This window comes from Sapajus apella, unplaced genomic scaffold (assembly GCF_009761245.1).
Source record: "Sapajus apella isolate SASKATOON/1434 unplaced genomic scaffold, GSC_monkey_1.0 scaffold167, whole genome shotgun sequence".
Taxonomy (NCBI): domain Eukaryota; kingdom Metazoa; phylum Chordata; class Mammalia; order Primates; family Cebidae; genus Sapajus; species Sapajus apella.
In genome coordinates this window covers 445,314-450,886 of record NW_022437107.1, presented here as the reverse complement: position 1 = coordinate 450,886, position 5,573 = coordinate 445,314, and the positions used below count along the sequence as shown (strand labels likewise).

The 5,573-nt window shown below is 42.5% G+C and overlaps 1 protein-coding gene across 4 annotated transcripts in view; it reads left to right on the top strand.

The window, feature by feature from the left end:
* HNRNPF (heterogeneous nuclear ribonucleoprotein F) overlaps positions 1 to 5,573 on the top strand; it is a 21,269-nt gene that overhangs the window by 5,339 nt on the left and 10,357 nt on the right. The gene's annotated exons all lie outside the window — the stretch shown is intronic.

The window sequence follows — 5,573 nt, the reverse complement described above, 5'->3', positions numbered from 1 at the left end:
TTTTTTTTTTTTTTTTTTTTTTTTTTTTTTTTTTTTTTGAGGTGGATTCTCACTCTGTCACCCAGGCTAGAGTGCAGTGGCAGGGTTTGGGCTCACTGCAACCTCTGCCTCCCAAGTTCAAGTGATTCTCAGGCTCATGAGCAGCTGGGATTACAGGTGTGTAGCACTACCATGCCCATCTAGTAGAAGAGATGTGGGGGCAGGGGGTTTCACCATGTTGGCCAGGCTGGTCTCAAACTCCTGACCTCAAGTGATTTGTCAGCCTTGATTTCCCAAAGTACTTGGGATTACAGGCATGAGCCACGCCCACCTCCTTTTTTTTTTTTTTTTTTTTCCTTTTTTTTTTCTTTTTTTGGAGATGGGAGCTTTGCTCTTGCTGCCCAGGCTGGAGTGCGATGTGATGATCTTGGCTCACTGCCAACCTCCACCTCCCAGGTTCAAGCAGTTCTTCTCTCAGCCTCCTGAGTATCTGGGATTACAGGTGCATACCAGTACTCTTGGCTAAATTTTTGCATTTTTAGTAAAGATGAGGTTTTACCATGTTGGCCAGGCTGGTCTCGAACTCCTGACCTCAGGTGATTCGTCCAGATTACAGCTGTGTGCCACCATGCCCAGCTAATTTTTTTGTGTTTGTTTCTAGAGAAGAGGTTTTGCCATGTTAGCCAGGCTGGTCTCCTGAGCTCAAGTGATCCGCCCACCTTGGCCTCCCAAAGTGCTGGAATTACAGGTGTGAGCCACTGTACCTGGCCCCAGTTCTTGCTTGACATAAACTCAGCTTAGCATTTCTTATAAAACATTTAAAAAATCATCTTGTCTTATACCTTGTCTCCATTTACATCACTATGAGAAATTGCAGTGATTGAGTTTGAAATGATTAACTACACTTGCATTCCTGAAATAAACCCAACTTGGTCATGACATTGGTTTATATATTGCTAGATTTGGTTGACTGATACTTGGTTTGGACTTTTGCATCAGAGTTCTTGAGTGAAATTAGCTCGTGATACTTAATGAACTTATTGTAAAATTCTTTTGGAAATGAAAAAATCAATTCCAAGTTTACTGTAGTTGTAAGTGTAAAAATTTAGATCAAAACATAAGTGCTTTGTAAGTTCAAATAACCATATGGGATTGGGCTAGGAAGAAGATTTCTTCTCGTTTTCTCTTTTTTTCCAAGATGAGGCTTCACCATATTGGTCAGGCTGGTCTCGAACTCCTGACCTCAGGTGATCCGCCCACCTCAGCCTCCCAGTGTTGGGATTACAGGCGTGAGCCACCGCGCCCAGCAGAAGATTTCTTGAAAATGACACAGGCTGTGTATGGTGGCTCATGTCTTTAATCCCAGCACCTTGGGAGCCCAAGGCAGGCAGAATGCTTGAGGCCAGAAGTCCAAGACCAGCCCGGCCAACTTGGTGAAACCCCATCTCTACTAAAAAATCTGCCAGGTCTGGTGGTGTGCGTCTGTCTGTAATCCCAGTCTGAGGCAGGAGAATCGCTTGAACCTGGGAGGCAGAGGTTGCAGTGAGCTGAGATGGTGCTTCTGCACTCCAGCCTGGGTGACAGAGCCAGACTCCCATCTCAAAAAAAAAAAAAAAAAGCAGGTAGGCTCATACCTGTAATCCCAACCCTTTGGGAGATCAAGGCAGAAGAATGGTTTGAGCTCAAGAGTTTAAGACCAGCAGCCTGGGCAAGATGGCAAGACTGTCTTTTCAGAAAGGAATTCTTAATTAGCCAGGTATGATGGTGCACACTTGTAATACCAGCTAATTGGCAGGCAATGAGGGGAGGATCCCTTCAGCCCAGGAGATAGAGGATGCAGTGCTAGTAAGTTGTGATCGCACACTGCATACCAGCCTAGGCAAGAAAGCAAGACCCCTTAAAAAAAAAAGACACAAAAAGCCATCATAATTAAGGAAAGGAATGACAGATTGACTCCTTTTAGATTTCTCCTGATAGTATGCTCCTTGTTACAGAAAACTCTTCACCTAATACAAATACAGGTACTCCTACTTACTGTGTTACATACCGATAAACCCATCATAAGTGATTTGATTAGAATAGTGCCATCTATTGTGATGTTTATGACAAATACATATTTTTTCTGCTTTAAATTGGTGTTGCATACCACATACGACCCTCTACATAAAATTCAAAAGTTAGTTTTCTTGTGATGTTTTTGTCTGGTTTGGTGACATGGTGTGTTAGTATGCTGGGGCTGCCATACAGGCTAGAAGTCTTAAGATCAAGGTGTCGATAAGGTTGGTTTCTTCTCAGGCAGGAAAAATAATGTGAATAGTGGGAATTCCAGAAAGAGAATAAAGACACAGATGGAGACAGCAAGAGAAGCGATAAAGGGTAGAAGTGAATTTTCCTGGCTTTAGATAAGCTCGATCCTGTAGTTCCCATTAGGATATTTTAAAAAGACCACCACTCAGCACGGGCATATGTTGGTAAAACTCCTAAATTTAAAGTATACAGGAAACTGCTTTGGAAAAAGTATGTCCTCCAAATCTCTTCTCCCCCATTGTTGTTTCTATTTTTTCTGTTTTTATGTTTATTCTACTTGATTTTCCTTTGTTTGAATTCAGTACATCCAGTAAAGTTTTAGTTCCAGAAAGTCTTTGTTTTTTTTACATTTTATAATGGAGTATCTGTAGTTGCTCCTTTTTTTCTGTTAAAATCATTATGGTTTTTGTCTAGCACTTGTTGTTCCTTGAAACCTGCCTAAGTCTGAGGTGTGGTGCATTATTTCTGGGTGCCGGCGCCCCTCTTCTGTAAACTGTCATGTTCCTTTTCTCTGTTCTCCACAATTCCCCCAATGCAGAATGCAGTGGTCCCTAGACAGCACAGCTCAGGGCCTGCTGCTTGGAACCTGAGAAGGTGTCATGTTTCCATGGAGGCTTCAGGAAGTGTTCCCATCCCAAGGGATGTACCTTCCTGAAGGTACTTTCTGTCCAGCTCCAGGGTTTGACTATGCACCTACTTATGTGCTGCTTGCTCAAGGGAGAGAGGTAGGTACAGGAGGTGGTCTGGGAAAAATAAAATCGAACTTGCTATCAATTGTGTTTTTCTTTTTTTTTTTTTTTTGAGACGGAGTTTCACTCTTGTTACCCAGGCTGGAGTGCAATGATGCGATTTCAGCTCAACGCAACCCCCACCTCCTGGGTTCAGGCAATTCTCCTGCCTCAGCCTCCTGAGTAGCTGGGATTACAGGCACGCGCCACCATGCCCAGCTAATGTTTTGTAGTTTTAGTAGAGACGGGGTTTCACCATGTTGACCAGGATGGTCTCGATCTCTTGACCTCGTGATCCACCCGCCTCGGCCTCCCAAAGTGCTGGGATTACAGGCTTGAGCCACTGCGCCCGGCGAATTGTATTTTTCTTTAACAGAATCTATACACACCCATTTCTTAGGTATGCATGGATCTTATTTTCAGTTACTCTAAATAATGACATTTTCCCTCAGTTAAGAACAGATGTTAAGTAGCAGTTTTGCTTTTTATTAACATTTAAAGGAACATTTACCTTAGATACCTTGATTCTTGAATCATTCACAGAATGCAATCAATATCAAATAGGAATGGTTACTTGTTTTATGATTGGTCAACATTTGTCCCTTACATTAATTTGAGTACAAACAGTATAGTTAAAATTTACCTAACATTAATTTATACTACTATTGATGCTTTTCAGTTACACAGCTTTTGGGAAATGAACCTGAGGGAAGCAATGTGTTATTCACCCAGACTTAGCTACAGCAAATAAGCAAAGAACCTGGTAGAAGGTAATGGAAAACAGCTTTCCTGTTGCATGTAGATCAGGACAGATCCCCTTTGGTGAATAAAAACTGTAGTATGGAGTAATCATTTAAAATGTTAATATATGCTCCACATACAAGCTTCTCAGTCTTTAATACCTTTTAGGATAGCTCTGTGTATTGAATTTGACATGCTGTGTGAATTGGGTTAGAATTCTCACACTTCAGATCCATGTGCCCCTGAAAAGTTAACTCCAGATGTATGCATTGGTGCATTTTTTTTTTTAATGGAGTTGGTTCAGTCTTATAATTCTTGAGTTTGTGACAGTGGGAAGTATTTAAGCGTTGCTGAATAGGGATTTTATAAAATTGCTGGGTTGGAAGAGACATTTGAGGTCATTAAATTCAATTTCCAGTATGATTTCCAGCAGAAAAAGAAAACATCCATAACAAATAGGCTTATATACTGTGTACCAGGATGGGGAATTTTTGCCCCCAAGACCCATCTGTGCTGCTCATGTGAACAGATAACAGCTTCTGCTGTATCCTAAATTCAATCTAAAGGATTAACCATGAGATAAGAATATGAATACAAGGCAACCGACACCAAAATATATCCTAGTAAAAGGGTTTGGTAAAAATATGAAGAATTTGAACAAGTGTTAGGAGGGAGATAATGTACAGAAAGAAAAAAGAATGGGCTTTTGTCTTTTCTCTCTTTTTTTTTTTTTCTTCTGGTCAATTTCTACTCCACTGTTACTGGACCCACCGAGGCAGGAACTTTGTCTTTTCCACTGTAGTTCCTGCATCTTTTAGATGCACAGTATTTCTTGGTGAGTGAAAACTCCAATTGCACCACATTTCATTAAATGTCTTCTCACTGGCCGTTGAACACCAGAACAAGCCTTTAAGGCTACCTACCCCTGTCATCTCCTACCATTGATCTCAGACTTAGCTGCAGCTGCACAATATCACCCCTGGCTCAAGTTTTCGGCACATATTGTTCCCTCACAGGCAGGAACCATATGGTGACTGATCAATAATTAAAACTTGCCTTGGGTTGGGCAGGGTGGCTCTTTTATCCCAGCATTTCGGGATGCCAAGGTGGATCACTAGAGCCCAGGAGTTATAGACCAGCCTGGGCATCATAGAGAGACCTCGTCTCTACTAAAACTTTGAAGAAAAAACTAGCCAGGCTTGGTGGCATGTACCTGTAGTCCCAGCTACTTTGGGGAGGCTAAGGTGAGAGGAGTGATTTAGCCTAGGAGGTTTGAGGCTAATGTGCCTGTCACCCAGATTCAACCATTATTAATTATGGACAGATTTTCCTCCATCTCTCCACCTACTACTTTGTGGACAACTTGAAATTGTGCCACTGTACACCAGCCTGAGCCACCGAGCTCTGACCCTGTCTCAAATAAAAACGTCAAACATACACAAAAGTAGAAACAAGGGTAATGAAACTCCATGTACACATCAGGAACTTTACTAGCTCACAGCACATCTTGTTTCATGTGTATTTCCACTTTCCAAGTAGTTTAAAATAGATTCAAGAAATCAGATACCGGCCGGGCGCGGTGGCTCAAGCCTGTAATCCCAGCACTTTGGGAGGCCGAGGCGGGTGGATCACGAGGTCGAGAGATCGAGACCATCCTGGTCAACATGGTGAAACCCCGTCTCTACTAAAAATACAAAACATTAGCTGGGCATGGTGGTGCGTGCCTGTAATCCCAGCTACTCAGGAGGCTGAGGCAGGAGAATTGCCTGAACCCAGGAGGCGGAGGTTGCGGTGAGCCGAGATCGCGCCATTGCACTC